Raw genomic sequence first — 17881 nt, 5'->3', positions numbered from 1 at the left:
CCTCCCTGATGGATAAATATCTGCCTGTATTTCTCAGCATTGAGGACACCATTAATCCTGAGCAAATCTCCAACTCCATTTCCTGAAATGCAGCCCTAAACTTGCAAGGACCCTCCACCATGCTTCACTGTTGCCTGCAGACCCTCATTATTGTACCGCTCTCCAGCCCTACGGAGAACAAACTGCCTTCTGTTACAGTCAAATATTTCACATTTTGACTCTTCGGTCCAGAGCACCTGCTGCCACTTTTCTGCACCCCAGTTCCTATGTTTTCGTGCATAGTTGAGTCGCTTGGCCTTGTTTTCACGTCACACATATGGCTTTTTGGCCGCAATTCTTTCATGAAGAGCAGTTCTGGCCAGACTTCTCTGAAAAATAGTTGTTGAACCTGGGTCCCACTGGTTTCTGCCAGTTCTGAGCTGACAGCACTGCTAGACATCTTGAGATTTAGGAGTTAAGTAAGCATGATGTGTCTTTGATCTGCTGCACTGTTTCCTGGGCCCACCACTGTTTCTACGGTCCTCAACTATGCCCGTTTTTTTGTGCTTCTTCAAAAGAGCTTGAACAGCACATCTTGAAACCCCAGTCTACTTTGAAATCTTTGCCTGGGAGAGACTTTGCTGATGCGGTACAACTACCTTGTATTTTGTTGCTGTGCTCAGTCTTGCCATCGTGGACCTATGACATGAAACTGTCTTCCACAACCTCACCTTTGTAGCAGAGTTGGGCTGTTCCTCACCCAGTTTTAAGCCCCCTACATAGCTGTTTCTGTTACAGTTAATGACTGTATTTCAACCTACATATGTAAATGATGATCATTGTCACCTTTTTGGTATAATTGGTTAATCATACACCTGACTATAATCCTACAAAATCCATGACATTTTGCAAGTGTACCTAGAAGAATTGATGCTGTTTTGAAGGCAAATGTCAGGAAGGGGTTCATATAACGAAAGACAGAAGTGACACTGATAAGGGGGGAATGCTTGTGTTATTGAAAGCAAGTAAAACAACAGTGAACAAAAAATTGTCAACCAGTTGAATGTACTGTGTGTTTTCTTCTTTTTCATGTTACTTTGATGAATATAATGGGAAACCTATAAAAGAACCTTGACAACAGAATAGAAAACTGACCAGAAGCATATATGTCATAAAGATATAGGGGAGAAATTGGTAGTTATCTGGCGTTGAAAAGTTGCAAACTTTTGCAACTTTTAGGTTGTTTTCACTGCTATTGCCCTTTTTCTATAGAAAAGGGGTGGAGTCACCAAAGCCTGACACACTTACTATATGGCGTAAATTGCAGCGGAAATCTACGCTAGCCAGGATTATGCCACCCACGATTTCACTCAATGGTGCACGGACAGCTCAAGATGAAACAAATTTATTATGAGGCGTGCGCCTCTTAATGAATATGTCACATCATACTCCAGTTTGTTTCCTATTAGGAAATGAAGAATACTTAAGGAGTAACTGTACTTTCAGAAATCTTTTGTTATGTCATAGTGAATTATCAGAAGTTTAGATTGGTGGGGGTCCGGATGCTTAGACCCTCACCATTGCTGAAACGAAGGGGCAGCTGAGTGCCCTGTATCTTCGGCCGTGATCGGCGCTCCTTGTCAGGCTGAAGTCTGTACACAAAGACCATTCTATGTGCATGCAGCGCCTGGTAAGTGTTATATCTCACCCCAGTGCTGGAATCTCAGCTACACTGCTCATTACTGCTGTGTAATGTCCTCCAGAGATAGAAGAGTGGGGAGAAGACATGATTGCAGTTAGGCTCTGACTACTAGCTTGCAGAAAACGGAGAATTAGAGATAGAGCTTGCAGACGGGAAAGCTGCTAAAAAGTGTTATTCCTCATTGTCCACATATGACAGCTTACTTTGAAAAGTCATCTGAAAAGTTAGGTACACTCTAACAATGCTTTTATCTGTCCAATGGACTAACCCTGAATCTATATCTAATACTCTCCTAGACCATACATTCTTCTACTGTACAGAATTTTATGAAAAACACCAACAACATACACAAACCAAATATAAAATCAATTTTCAACATAACACCTTCTAAGTTAATGACAGATTTACGATTGACTCATAATTATTACTAAAGAACTAAAAAAGTCAGACATAAACAAAGAATACCATGTGCACAGAAAAAATACAGTACAAATAAGGATAAAACTATATCCACTAGTTATTGTGATATAATCATGTTTATAGAAATTTCACATAAGCCCAAGGGCCTGAGGGTATTTTATTTAAAGTGAAACTCCAGGCAACATACAGCCATTTTGTTAATTCCTGTGGTATTAAAGACCTATAGTGTATAGAGCATCTTGGAAACTTGCATTTGTGGGACCTGAGTGGAAGAATCAACAACCCTGGTTTATTAACTTGCTCTAGTACGTTTATTTTATTCATTATGAACATATGCCCGGATTTTCAACTGATAAATAGATGTAGTAGATTTTACTAGGAGTGAGTAACATTTTTCTTTTGCAGACTCTGCATGTAAACTTTTATGGGATCTGTATTTGTACAAGGGGCTAGGTACCACTTCTAGCCATCGGCTCTTGATTACTGCCTATATGTTAAATAGGCAGCCCATTCCTGTCAAAGGAAGTTAGTTAAATAATCTGAGATCAGCTTATTCTTGTGTTAGAACCTTTCTTTGTCTAATATTTCTGTGAAATTCTTTCCCACTGTGGGCCACATTCTGGGGCTCAAAGACAACACCAGACAGTTAATGTTGAGTCTCGGAACACAGCAAACAGGTGTAGGATCCTATGGTCAGTCTTTCAAGTGTTGATGGGGAAGGGCTAGAACATAATGCAATCTCCATACAGCAAGCATGATCTTCAGTACATTATTATACAGGCTTGCTGCCGCAATTGTGAAACAAAAATATATTTGACATGGACTATTTTGTGGTGCCTATAGTTAATTATAAATTTTCTGCTGACAGGATTACTTTATGTGAAATAACAGAACAGTTCCAAGCTTCAACAATGCTTCAACAAATGACTTAAAAATATGATTTATCTTTACGCAGTGAAGGGTATAATATTTGTTGGGCCGTTCCCCTGCTGACAGCTTTTCATTTTTGGATGAGTCCAGCTAGAATACATCTACTTATGCACTGCAGGATAAAGGGACAACCAGTGTGCTCTATAGTTATGCTGTCAACAGTAAAAAGGCTGAGAGATAATACAGAACTGTTGTTTAGCTTCATAAAAATATTACACATATACATTTTTATTATAAAACTATGCATGGCATAATATTTTTTAACAATACACTTTTTATTATTTTAATAAATACAAATGAAGCCATTCTAAAATAATGAGTCTTAAAAATAATTCATGTTAACAAGTTCATTTATTTACTCAATTTTTATTAGAATTATTATAATTAGAATTCGTTTTTCAGTGTTAGTCACAAATGTTGACATTATATTATAGTGTCCTCTTTTTTAGGACAATGCCTGATATCTATTATTACATCATATCTAGCGCCTCTTAAAAATGAGAACGGGAATCTGATTCATTGCAATAAGTAACTACTCCATTTTTCCTTTGCACTAATTTTGATACATCTCCCCCAATGGGTTTTTACTATTCTCCATTTTTTAACATTCAGTTTACTCTCTAAAAGAATTGTACGGGATTAGAAAAACATGGCTGATTTCTTTCAAAAACAGTGCCACACCTATCCACTGCTTGTGTGTGGTATTGCAGCTCAGCCCCATTCACTCCAATGTAGCCCCATTCACTCCAATTCACTACACAAGCCATGGACAGGTCTGGCACTGTTTCTGGAAGATATCAGCCATGTTTTTCTAATCCTGTACAATCCCTTTAATTCTCTTTTTAAGATCATCACCAACGTTTATTCATTATTTGCATATATGAACGTTTTCTTATATTTGACAGAATCCTCATATCTAAATGTACTATATTCATTTCCTATTTGTGGCCTCTATCTTGCTCCATTTTTCTGTGAAACCACAATTCTGCCACATCAGATTTTGTGCTAACATAAACCCCCATAATTTTAACATATGAGGTCCGATTTATTCCAGGTTGTTCGACCACCATTTCACTACTAGGTTACAAACAGCAGATGAACTCTGATAGCAAAACATTTCTCAGCTCTATTGAAAAAGTCTGTATTCAATTAAGAGAAAATCATGCTGCACACAACTAGTTACAGCAAAATGCATTAGTACCACTAAATCTCTTCCATAGGAATATTATTGTATATTTCTATAAGAAAATTAAATCATTGCAAGACACGACTTGTACAAAATACAACATTTCATTTTCTGTATAAAAAAAACACAACCACCGATCATAATCTAATATGTTCTCACTCATTTACATGCATTATTGGAGAAATCGACATACCAGTCTGCTTCTAGAATCTTGTTCTTATATTTCAACAGGAAGAGGACAAGAAAACGCCAAAATCCAAAGTACTTTCCTCTGTAAAATGAAGAGATTTTAGTTGAATTGTGGGAAAAACTCTTATGCTCAGATTATGTAAAAAAAACTTTTTAACTTTTTCCACCAATGTGATACCATGCATTATACATAGATAATAATCTATACTTGTAGATAATACATATGGCCATATTTAAATGTTCCCCTTTTCATGGCAGTCGTGATTCTATAGAGATTCAAGAGCAAGCCAAGAACACAGGGGTTATGTATGTGTCACCCACTAAAGATGCCCCTCTTCATTTCCAAACCGTACTGACAAAAGGCTGTGGAGCGTGATTGGTTGGTAAGTGCTGTGATCACTTGTCATTCAACACGATTTTTAGTGTTTTATTTTATTTACATTTTATACATTTATCAGAAGATTGTACAAATGGGGGTGCAACAAGGGCAGGAGAGGGGGAATGGATCTTCAAATATGTCCTGTACTTGTCACTGCATGGGACACTGCAGTTATAGTTATGGGGCTTGAACAAAATCCATTTAATAGGCTAGAAGCTCCAACATCAAATCTGTAAGTCCCTTTGCATGGAAGAGGGAAAACATGGTCTTTATGCTGCATAAACACCCTTCTTAAAGTGATAAATAAATTCACTACACATTATGATATAGGGGAAGAGGGATATAGGTAGGAGCCCAGGGGGTTTTAACCATTTGACAGATTTCAATAGCAACTGTCAAATGCCTACTTCCCTTGGCTGTTATGTTCAACGTGCAAATAAACTCAAGACCCCTGTCCAAAACATAAATAAAATCTATATATAATATATACACAATATGGACAAAAGTATACGGACACACATCTTAATCATTGATTTCATATTTTTCATTCAGTCCCATCGCCACAGGTTTACAACATCAAACACCTACATAGCTATGCAGTTTGCTTTTACAGACACTTGTGAAAAAACTGGGTTGTTCTAAAGAAATCACTGAAATAGAGCGTGGTACCACCACTGTAACAAATCAGTTTGTGAATCTTTTTCCCTCCTAGATGTTTGACGATCAACTGTGAGCGGTCTTATTGTAAAGTGGAAGCATTTAGGAACCACAGCAACTCAGCCACGAAGTGACAGACCACGTATAGTTACAGAGCGGGGTCACCGAGTGCCAAGGTGCATAGTGCATAAAAGTTGCCAACGCTCTGCTGACTCAATTGCAGAATTCCAAACCTCCTCTGTCATTAACCCCTTCCCGCTGCAGCCACTTTTGACAGAGCCTCATTTTTCTTCCTGACATGTGTTACTTTATGTGGTAATAACTTTGTAATGCTTTTAACTATCCAAGCGATTCTGAGAATGTTTTCTTGTAACACATTGTACTTAAGTTAGTGGTAAAATTTGGTCCATGCATTCAGTATTTAATTGTGACTGAAAAACACCAAAATTTAGCGAAAAATTTAAAAAATGAGCGTTTTTTTAAATATTAATGTATCTGCCTGTAAAAAAGATAGTAATACCACGCAAAATACTTTCTAATTAACATTTCCCATATGTCTTAAGTTTAGCAGAGATTTCTCACAATTTCAAGAAAATTTCAAAAGGCTGTTTTTTCAGGGACCAGTTCAGTTGTGAAGTGGATTTGAGGGGCCCAAGCAATACAAACCCCCATAAGTCACCCCATTTTAAAAACTGCACCCTCAAAGTATTTAAAGACCATTTAGAATGTTTTTTAAGCCTTTAGAAGTTTCACAAGAATTAAAGCAAAGTAGAGGTGAAATTTATAAATATAATTTTTTTTTGCAGAAATTCATATTTAATCATTTTTTTTCTGTAACACAGAAGGTTTTACAAGAGAAATACAACTCAACATGTATTGCCCAAATTCTGCAGTTTTTAGAAATATCCCACATGTGGCTCTAGTGTGCTACTGGACTGAAGCACAGGCCTCGGAAGTAAAGTAGCACCTAGAGGATTTTGGTGCCTTCTTTTTATTAGAATATATTTTAGGCACCATGTCAGGCTTGAAGAGGTCTTGTGATGCCAAAACAAAGGAAACACCCCCAAAAGGACCCCATTTTGGAAACTACACCCACAAGGTATAGGGTATAGTGAGCATTTTGACCCCATAGGTGTTTCATAGATTTTATTAGAATTTTGACGTGAGAATTAAAAATGAAAATTTTTTCCAATAAGATGTAGTTTTAGCTAAAAAAAAAAAACAACACTGTCCACAAGGAATAAAGAAAAAAAAGCCCCCTAACATTTGTAAAGCAACTTCCCTGGAGTATAGAAATACCACATATGTGGGCAGGAACTGCTGTTTGGGCACACGGCAGGGCTCAGAAGAGAAGGAGCAGCATTTGCCTTTTGGTGTACAGATTTTGCTGGATTGGTTTCTTGGCACCATGTCGCTTTTGCAAAGCCCCCGTGGGACCAAAACAGTGGAAAATACCCAAAAGTGACTCCATTTACTTTACGAAACTACATCCCTTGAACAATTAATCTAGGGGTGTAGTGACCATTTTGACCCCACAGGTCAGTGAAAATGAAAAAAATATTTTTTCTTCAATAAAAAATAGCTTTAGCTCAAAATTTTTCATTTTCTCAACAAATAAAAGAGAAAAGGCACCCCAAAATTTGTAAAGCAATTTCTCCTGAGTACGGTACTACCGCACATGTGGTCATCATTTTCTGTTTGGGCACACAGTAGGGCTCAGAAAGGAAGGCGCGCCATTTGGGTTCTGGAGTGCAGATTTTGCAGAATTCATTTCTGGACGCTATGTCGAATTTGCAAAGCCCCTGTGGGACCAAAACAGTGGAAACACCCCATAAGTGACCCCTTTTTGGAAACTAAACCACTCAAGGTATTAACCTAGGGGTGTAGTGAGCATGTTAACCCCACAGGTGTTTTCCCAGAAATTAGTGTGCACTCGATGTTGCAGAGTGAAAATGTGAATTTTTCCATAGATATGCCAATATGTGGTGCCCAGCTTGTGCCACCATAACAAGACAGCTCTCTAATTATTATGCTGTGTTTCCCGGTTTTTGAAAAATCCTACATGTGGCCCTAATCTTTTGCCTGGGCATTCGACAGGGCTCAGGAGTGAAAGAGTGCCATGCAAAATTGAGGCCTAATTTGGCGACTTACAAAGTATAGGTTCAGAATTGCAGAGGCTCAGATGTGAAATAATAAAAGTGACCCCATTTTGGAAACGACACCCCTCAATGCATTTATTAAGGGGTGTAGTGAGCATTTTCACCCCGCAGGTACTTCCATAAATGAATGTACTACAGATGGTGCAAAGTAAAAATTGCCATTTTTCCCTAGATATGCAATTTCAGTGGCAAATATGTTGTGCCCAGCTTGTGCCACTGGAGACACCCCCCAAAAAAAATGGTTAAACAGGTTCTCCCGGGTATGGCGATGCTAAATATGTGGACGTAAACAGCTGTTTGGGCACAATGTAGGGCTCAGTAGTGAGGCAGCGCCATTTGGCTTTTGGAGCTTGGATTTAGCTTCATTGTAGTTTTGTTTGGGGTATTACTGGCATTTTAGTTTATAATGTGGGGGTACATGTAAGCTGGGCAGAGTACATCAGGGGCATAGTCAGGTGGTATAATAATGGGGTAAAAAAACCAATAAAATAATCCATAGATGTGTGTTACGCTGAGAAGCAGTCCTTTCTGCACAGTTGGGGAATTTTGCTGGGAAGTGTTGTTCTGGTATAATACGGGTGTCCTCACTTCCAGCACATATGTTTGAGTCCTACCCTTCCTTGTTCCCTAATTTTAGGGCCTTGATAAATCATAGCTTGAAACAGAAGAAATGTTCCCCTCGGGCCTGCACAAACACATTTTTTTTTCCTAAAATATTGGAGCCTTAACTAATTTTATTTTTTCATAGACGTAGTGGTATGAGGGCTGTTTTTTGCGGGACGAGCTGCAGTTATTATTGGTACCATTTTGGGGTACATGCGACTTTTTGATCACTTTTTTCCTATTTTTTGGGAGGCAAGGTGACCAAAAAACAACAATTCAGGCATAGGTTTTTAGTTTCTTTTAACATAGCGTTCACCATGCGTTATAAATGACATGTTAACTTTCTTCTGCGGGTCACTACGATTCCGGCGATACCAAATATATAACACTTTTTTTATGTTTGACAACTTTTTGCACAATAAAATTACTTTTGTAAAAAGAATGTATTTTTTTTCTGTCTCCGTGTTGTGAGAACCATATTTTTTTATTTTTTTGGAGACTGAGCTGTATGAGGGCTTGTTTTTTGCGAGACGAGTTATAGTTTTTATAGGTAACATTTTTGGATACACGCGACTTTTTGATCACTTTTTATTTCAATTTTTGTATGCCATTTTTGTGACCCAAAAACTGAAATTCTGGCATTGTATTTTTATTTATTTTTTACGCTGTTCACCGCGTGGCATAAATAACATAATATTTTTATAGTTCAGACCGTTAAGGTCGCGGCGATACCAAATATGTATGGTTTATTTATTTTTTTCAATGATAAAGGACTTGATAAGGGAAAAAAGGCGATTGTGTTTTATTTTATTACTTGAAACTTTTATTATATTTTGTACAACTTTTTTTTCACTTTTTTTATACTTTTTTTTTAGTCCCACTAGGGGACTTGAAGGTCCAACTGTGAGATTATTTTTCTAACACATTGAACTACCTATGTAGTGCAATGTATTAGATCTGTCAGTCATTCACTGACAGCAAGCCGATTAGGCCTTGCCTCAAGGCGGGGCCTAATCGCCTTCCATAATGGCAGAGCAGGATGCCATTTTTAGGCCTCCTATTGCCATAGCAGCAGTCGGCAGCCCTGCGATCGCATGGCAGGGCTGCCGATCTGCTGCCAACCACTAAGATACAGCGATCGCTTTTGATCGCTGCATCTAAGGGGTTCCTGCCGTTACAGGTGGATGTCATCCACCGCTGATGATACCGGCTCAGCTCCTTAGCTGGCGCCATCTTGCCGTTGGCTACGAAAGCCTTTTAGGTCCCACATCCGGGCGGGCCTGAAAGGCTACCGTACTAGGCAGATCGGGAGGCCAGTATTAGGCCTCCGGTTGCCATTGCAGCCACCAGCACCCTGGCAATTTTATTGCCGGGGTGGCGATGAGAGGCACACACCATAAATGCAGCGATCGCGTTTGACAACTGCATTTAAGGGGTTAATGGTGGGGATCGGAGCTAACTTCAGTCCCCGCCATTACAGCAGGATGTCAGCTGTAAGATACAGCTGACATCCAGGGAGGATGGCGCCAACTCAGCTTTGGAGCCGGTGCCATCCATTTGTCGTAAGTATATTACAATTTGCGGGAAGCACTGGCTTTTCATGACGTATACTTATGACAAATGTCGGGAAGGGATTAAAATCCACACAAAATCTGTGCCCCATTGAGCTGCATAGCATGGGTTTCCATGGCTGAGCAGCTGCATCACCAAGCACAATGCCAAGTATCGCATGGAGTAGTATAATGCATGCCGCCATTGGACTATAAAGCAGTGAAAACTTGCTCTGTGGAGTGACAAATCACGCTTTTTTATCTGACAGTCTGATGAACAAATCTGGGACAGCACTACCTGCCTGACTGCATTGTGCCAACTGTAAAGTTTGGTGGAGGGGGGGATAATGGGGCTGTTTTCCAGGGGTTGATCTAGGCCCCCTAGATCCAGTGAAGGGAAATCCTAATGCTTCAGCATACCAAGACATTTTCGACAATCGTATGCTTCCAACTTTGTGTGGGAACAGTTTGGGGAAGGCCCTTTTCTGTTCAGCATGACTGTGCCCCAGTACACAAAGCAAGGTCCATAAAGGCATGGTTGGGTGAGTTTGGTGTGGAAGAACTTGACATCGCTGTGGAGAAGCGCGTTCATATCGGTATTTTAAGATCTACTGCACATGTCAAAGATGGCGCAGTGACAGGAAATACATCACTGGAACGCATACACTGTGAAGGTCGGGCCTCGCATGTGCCAGACCAACACTCTACTGCGCATGGCAAGACATAGAACTCATCAAATTCCTAAAGCGCAAGCACTAGAAACGGGGTTGACAGCTACATAATTGAGCATATAGCTGTCCAGTTAGAAAGATAAATATTATCCATCTATAATGCATGAGGCAAATAAAAATAGACGCCCCCACCAGAGTTGGCATAGAACAAAGGGAGGAAGCCTGTTTAGCCACTTTTCTGTTCAAATAGTAATACTAGAGACTTAGTGCCACTGTGACATAGAAGACGAATGGGGAGATTTAAGACCCAACACACGTGTCCCCCATGCAGGATGCCTCCTGTCACTGCGACATCTTTGACATGTGCAGCAGACATCTTAGGACGCCGCTATGAACACGCTCCTCTACAACGATGTGAGTTCATACTCTATTAATTATAATATAAGATTGGCCTCTGCACCCTCTTAAAGAGGATCTGTCACCAGTTTATTAATTCCCTATCTCCTAACTAATCTAATAGGCGTTCTGATGCTGATAACTACAGTGTAATTTGTTTTAAAAAAACGTTTATTATTTGCTAAGTTATGAGCATTTTTCTAAATATGCTAATGTGGCTCTAAAGTAGCTTCATGCTGATAGGACAGCGTCAGAGGCTGTGAGGTAGCTCGACCTCAGGAGAATCGCTACGGTCTCCTCCCACTTGTCTAATAAAGGCTCATTTACGTATTTAGAAAGAAAGCTCATAACTCTTAAAATAATGAAAGTTTTGGGACACAATTTTCACGAGCATTATCAGTGTGACAGTGCCTATTAGATTAGCTAGGAGATAGGGCATTACTAAACTAGTGACAGAGCCTCTTTAATTTATGTATTTAACACTTTTTGTAGTAAATATTTTTATTCCTGGGCCACCCTACAATATTCCACCTGACACAGGATAGTTGTACAATTATGTATTGAAAGTATACAACTATGATATATGCACACACTTGAGATAATGTACATTTGATGAAATATGACTTAATAAATGTATTAATGAATTTATTTATTACTGTATGTACTTCCTATTCATACTTTTCACTTTGTAACTGCTTGAGAAAGGCTCAGATGTGAAACTTTTGGGCAAATAAACCAACAATCCTTCATCCACCCTGAAGAGCTGGTGCTGTTACTTCCTTCACGATTACGGTTAATATATATATATATATATATATATATATATATATATATATATATATATATATATATGTATGTATATTTTTAAATTTTTTAATTTTTTTATATATTTATGTATATATATTGCCGTCTCCGTTATAACTGTTATGTATATTGTTTTCCTCTTGAATTTAATGGATATATCGCATCTTAAATAACTTTGGCATACCCTATTTGTGATTCAACATCCAAGTTTCTAGCCATTGGCCAGATCACTATGTTTTGGTGCATTTATTTTGGTGACAGTATCATATAAGAAGAGATGGCAGAAGCATTGCTGAAATCATATCAAAGCTGCATTGTGGATACCCTTCTCAATTTAATACTTACATATTGAGAAAGAATCTAGAGCTGGCAGTATGATGCACGAGTAGATTATACCATAAGAACAAGGGCTTCCTGTAAGTAATCTCTGTTTAGCTGAGCTTGCTTATATAAAAATTTAAAACATGCCATGCTTAAGCTTTCTTCCCATTTTTAGCACAGTTCTCAATGTACTACAAACACACAAAGAGTGTCTTATTTTCTAAAACCATCAGGGTTTAGTGCAGAATGAACCTGCTCTCACTATGTTTTCATTCTAAAGTGTATATATATATATATATATATATATATATATATATATTTATTTATTTATTTTCCTATTTTCACACATAAGTTATCTGTAAAAGTCTTACTGGATCTTAATGGCTGCTCCAGAGTGAGTCAAGGCCCTTTTATACAAGTTGATGATAAGGTGAACGACCTCTTGTACAAACCCTCGTTCCTGATCATTGCCCCGTATAAATACTGTATGACAGGGATCAGCCAATAAATGAGCAAACGCTTATTTGTTGGCTGATTGCATCTTTGGAGATAAACGAGCGCTGATCGACATGCTATCATTGTCGATCAGCGCTTGTTACCAACAAAAATTCTGCCTGTGTAAAAGAACCCTTAAGATGCACTGAGACCTTGATTAAGACTGGAACGAATGGTAGGCAGAGTAGGCGGCTGCCTAGAGTGCATTTAGTTAGGACGGTACAATTTATGGATTAACAAAATTGCTCTGCCTTTAAATTGAACCAACTGAACACTGTGACCAAGCTTAAGTCAATGCCAGGGTTACTTAAACAATATAGGGTACCTAGTGTGTGCCAAGAGCACTCTGTTTACAACACCTAGAATTCAGAGCATAAAGGCGTTTGCATTACATCCACTTATAAACAAAATTGAATTACTGGAAATAACTGAATTTTTTCTCTGTCAATATCCATTGCTGTAAGAAAAAATAAATAATTAAATCAAACGTGGCCATTTTTGGTCTACCATTACCAGAAAATACTAGATCATTTGTGGATCCAGCCAAAGACATTGGGCTCTATCAGTGCCCAGTAATAAAGGTCAGGGGCAGGACAAGCTGTATTGGTGCCTAAGGCAGAGATTTTAGAATGTACCCCCTGTGAAGGATGGTTTATATTCTCTGTATTAAATTACATTATGAATTATCAAGCAGGATGCCGAATTGCCAAGATATGTATTCTCCATTTTGTAATGACCTTTCCTCTATATAATTCTAGAGGAGTCTCAAAGAAATGTCTTATCTTTTAGTGTTCTTTGCATGGTGTGAAAGTGATTAAAATAATGTTTAAATGATTTAATTTTGTGCAGCGGCCATCTTGTCTGGAGTTCCCATCTTGGTTCTTTTGTAGTGAATAAGAAAGTCATTGTTCCTTTAAGACAAGTATATTAATGTTGATTTCGTATGTTATTAAAGTTAGTTATCTTTGACCTTTGTTCCCATATGAGGCTTGGAGAGAAGGAACAGGGAGTGAGATGGGAGGAGGGCAAATATGCATGTGGGAATGTCTCCCTCATTTTACAGGAATATTCTTGCCAAGAGAGATAAGGCACCTGCAAACCTGATGTGTGAAGAATTATAATGAGGTATCTGGAATGTATCGTATGTCTGTAATTGGCTGAATTTGAAATATTGTCACATTGCCTCTGATTTATTAACCTCAAGCCTACACCCCTTCTGAAAGATATTATTGTAATTGAGTTTGGCAATAAACCCCCAGAGGAGTATTTTGAGCATGTCAGCAGCGTCTGTGTATTTTCTTCTCCTCTCTCAATATATATCGGTATGAAATCTCCTGATTAGGATGCTGGATAAAGTACCTGGCGTGAGTGTCTGTTGGAACACTCATCTAAATTTCAGTCTAATATATTTTAAGCCATTGACGTCCACGACACCCCCCTTCTCAGTTTGTGAATTTCCACATGATTACTGTCAGATAAATTCACTAAAGTGTCCCCTGACTTGCTAAAGTAACTCTGGCACGTACAGCATTATATAAGTGTGAGTAAAGGCCCTTATAATGCAAAGACCACAATGTTCTGGTTTCTCAAGGCCCTTTTACACTGGCCAATTATCTGGCAAACAAGCGTTCACAGAACGCTCGTTCCCGATACTTGGCCTCTGTAATCAGGGTAACAATCAGCCGATGTTCATTGGCTTATGCATCGTTTTAAATGGCCAAAATATTATTATTGTCGGCAGCACATCTCCTTGTGTAAATAGGGAGGCGTGCTGCTGCTGACATGATAGAACTGTGTGGGAATGAGCGATCGTAGTAACAAGTACTCGTCCGCATACATTGCTGATCATAGCTCCTTGTGAAAGCATCAAATGAGTGCCAATCAACGAGCTGTTTCGTTGATCGCGCTGGTTTACACGTCGCTCATCGGGTAATATCAGCTTAAGACCTGTACAGTGAGTGCTATTAGCACCCACTAGGTTAACCCTTTATGGCTGTCTTCTTTATACCTCAATTTAAAAGCATCTGTTTTATGTCAATTATTAAGTGTAACCAGCACAAAAATTCATCATTGGATTAGATTTGTGACCCTAAAATTATATTTACAGAGGTTCTAAACTAACAGATAAAGTTTAAAAGTGAAGAGGAACAGGATCCCCCAGTTCTGCTTTTGATGCCTGGGCTAAAGAAACACAATACGTACCAGTAAAATGCTCTGTCTTCTGATGTCTTATGCTCCTGGACCACAGTTAATAATAATTTTGGGGGATGAAAGATCTAAAATAATTACTCAGCTTTTTTTAAATATTAAATGTGAAGGATTCTTAATTAAAACCTGTAACCAGACAAGCGAGATTTCCACACTATCAGGTGCCAGACTGATATCTGGAATTGTAAAAAATGCTTTAAAAATCGACATGATTCAAATAGCATTAAAACAATTCCAACCAATGTTCTGTAGCGGAGCTGAAAATACAGATTTGTATGTATAAATTAAAATGAAGTTAAAATGAATTTGGTGTCCAATTATTTAAGTTCCCATATATTTTATTTCCTGATGCTTTCCCTGGCGGGTTTGCTCACAGATGCATCTCATGTAATACACTCTCCAGAAGATAACACATAACCATGACTGGGTCCTGCCATATTGTGTTATAAGAAGTCATTCTAATGTGTGTATTCCCCATCAGAAGAGGAGGGTGTTACACATGAGTGAAATACTGTTTGACTAATTGCAGTACCAATCTCTCCTTCAAAGACTGCTGAGTGGGTTAATTCCAGTTCCGCCTGTACCTTTGTTACTGGGATGTCTGTATTGACAAGAATTAATGGTCTGGAGCAGATCTGCTTTTGGGGAACGTCTGGCTTAACCATTCCATTAGTAATCCTAATCAGATAAAGTATCACTAATGGACATTCTAGCATCTGCTTAGCTCAAACCATTCAACATAATGTGCTTCTGCTTTATGTTTCCCCTTTCAAAATAAAAATATAGTGGCTTATATTATTTGTAGTTTCCTGTACCAAGATACACCTACAGTTAGCAACATTAACAGGCAATAAACTCAGCATAAACAGGGGTTAAATGATGACTTCAGAAAATCAATCCATAGAAATGCACACAGTAACGCGTCACTGTGCCTACGACACTGTAGTGTAGGACAAAATACAACTGAATGTTTAAAGTTGTGCAACCACAACACATCAAGCAACCAGCCAGTACCTGGGATCATAGTGCTGAAATCTCCATCTAGCCTGTGTCTTAGGGTATGTTTACATCATTTTTCAGACAATCCGTGGCAGAAATCTGCAGCTGAAATTCGGATTTCTGCCACGGATTGACCACTGGATTTGCACATGGTTTAGCCTCATTGTAATTTAGTGCAATTATTTTCAGCATCGAATCTGCAGCAATAATAAACATACTACAGGTTTTGATATTCCCAGCATGTTTATTATTCCATGTGGATATTTTCCTGAGAGTATGAGAGGAGTATTTTATACATGCATTGCCATGGAATGTGAACGGATTCTGTCAGGATTTAAGTACTTGTTTCAATAAGACAACTGTGAAAAGTGCTGTCTCCCTGATTCCAGTACAGTTCTGTTTTCTTTTTTGGACCCCTAAGTTCCAGAGATATGGCCCACTATTGTGTTGGCTCCCTATATGCTGTAGTTAGCCAACAGGGTGGAGATAGTGTCGATGCCTCTGATGCTGACCAATCAGCTCAATACAGCTTGAGGTAGTTTACGCCCTGTTGGCGAACTACAGCAAAATAGCATATAGGGAGCCAACATACCAGTGCGCCTTATCTCTGGAATGAGTGGGTCCAGAAAAAAAAGAAAAATAGCGCTAGAATCAGGGAGACATAGCTATTCAGGTCAGTAAACCAGTTCAACATATATGACCTAGTGACAGGTCCTCTAAGCTTTTTGCTGTGTGCTGTAAACATAGATATTACATTTGCAAATACGGCCACAATGTCATATAGTTTTATATATTATCTTGTTTAGCCAAGCAGAATTGAAACACTAATAAAATCTTTACTGTATGATTCAATGTGACGGGAAAATGTTGCCATCACTGAAATAGAAAACTTCCAAAAACACCCCCTAAACATCAAACAGACAATACCCACCTACACAGAAGAAATAAGTAAGACTGTGCATTGTTTTCATGCTGTGATAATTACTGCTTTTCCTCTACACCTTTTGTAATCAGCCACATAGACTAAAGCATTAACAACCTCAGTATGGGTTTGATATCAGAAGTGCTCAGATAACAGGGTAAAACAGCATGGTGTATGGGCACAGTCACTTGCAAGTTTTAGCGCTATAGAAAAAAAAGTAAAATGGATTTGTTTTCTTTAGAGATAAAGAAATTGTTTCCTTTCGAGTAGTTATAGTAAAAGTTAGACAGGAACAAATAATACATTGGTGGCACAGTGGACTCAGGGAAATGTTTATACTTCCTAAATTCCAATTATTTTACAAAATGAGATGGCAGGGCTGGAGGGGCACAGCTACAGGCACAATGACTGTTATTAATGCAGATAGGAAAAATTTGAGTTGCTCACTGCTGAATCCTCACTTGTTGGAAACACATCGGAAATGCACAAATCACCGGTTCAAGCACAGGCAAAGCCTATCAAAAATAGGAATTAATAACAAATTTTGCTGTACACATGCTATCTCCAAGGATTTCAAGTGCCATAGCTATGCAGAATTGCTAATAGCGCAGTGCTCTTTACCGTTGCAAAGCTATTACTGTATATATAAATATCTCGGCCATTGTTAGACATGGATAGTTGAAATAAGATGTAATCCTGTTCCTACATTTCTGTTATGCCATACTGCTTTGTTGTACTTAATGAAAGGTATTTATGTATAATTACATTCTGCCAGTATGATTTGCAAATGAGATACAGCTAACTACAGCGAGCAGAAGATATGTGACCTTTTCAGCTATTCTATCACTTGAATAACTGAGAAGCTTTAGCCAGTGCTTGCTCTCCCAATTTAAACATTGCCCTCTAGATAGTCAGCGTGTCAATCCATTGTACATCATTCCGTATCCTGTGGATCTTGTATTATAAACTAAGCACGTTTCATCTTGTGACCGGCCCCGCTGTACAAGCAGTAGTTCAGCGATTACATAGAATCATGTGCAACTAGACTTCCGGTACCCCGTCAGTACTATAAAAATCGATTAAAATCTCATAATCAGCGCAAATGTATATTAGCAAGTGTACTCACAAATTGCAGGGAGTACACTGCTAATACTTTTCGGTCCCCACATAACCCCTTTAAAACAAGCCACATGTCCATCATGTTCAACCAGGGAAGAGGAAAGCAACATGGATGAAATAAAGGAGAGGAGTAAGTCTTAGAACTTTGTTTCCTTTATTGACCAAAAGGAAGGAAAAACCTCCATAAGGCAT

General features: G+C 38.6%; 1 protein-coding gene across 9 annotated transcripts in view; it reads right to left on the bottom strand.

The window, feature by feature from the left end:
- The window catches only part of LOC142651776 (poly(rC)-binding protein 3-like), a 709653-nt gene that overhangs the window by 137472 nt on the left and 554300 nt on the right, over positions 1-17881 (bottom strand). For all 9 annotated transcript variants that reach the window (XM_075826860.1, XM_075826859.1, XM_075826852.1 and 6 more), the window contains one exon: positions 4411-4488. The gene's annotated coding sequence lies outside the window, so the exon portion shown is untranslated. The remainder of the gene's footprint in view (positions 1-4410; positions 4489-17881) is intronic.

This window comes from Rhinoderma darwinii, chromosome 5 (assembly GCF_050947455.1).
Source record: "Rhinoderma darwinii isolate aRhiDar2 chromosome 5, aRhiDar2.hap1, whole genome shotgun sequence".
Classification (NCBI taxonomy): Eukaryota; Metazoa; Chordata; class Amphibia; order Anura; family Rhinodermatidae; genus Rhinoderma; species Rhinoderma darwinii.
This window is presented reverse-complemented; position numbering and strand designations above follow the sequence as displayed.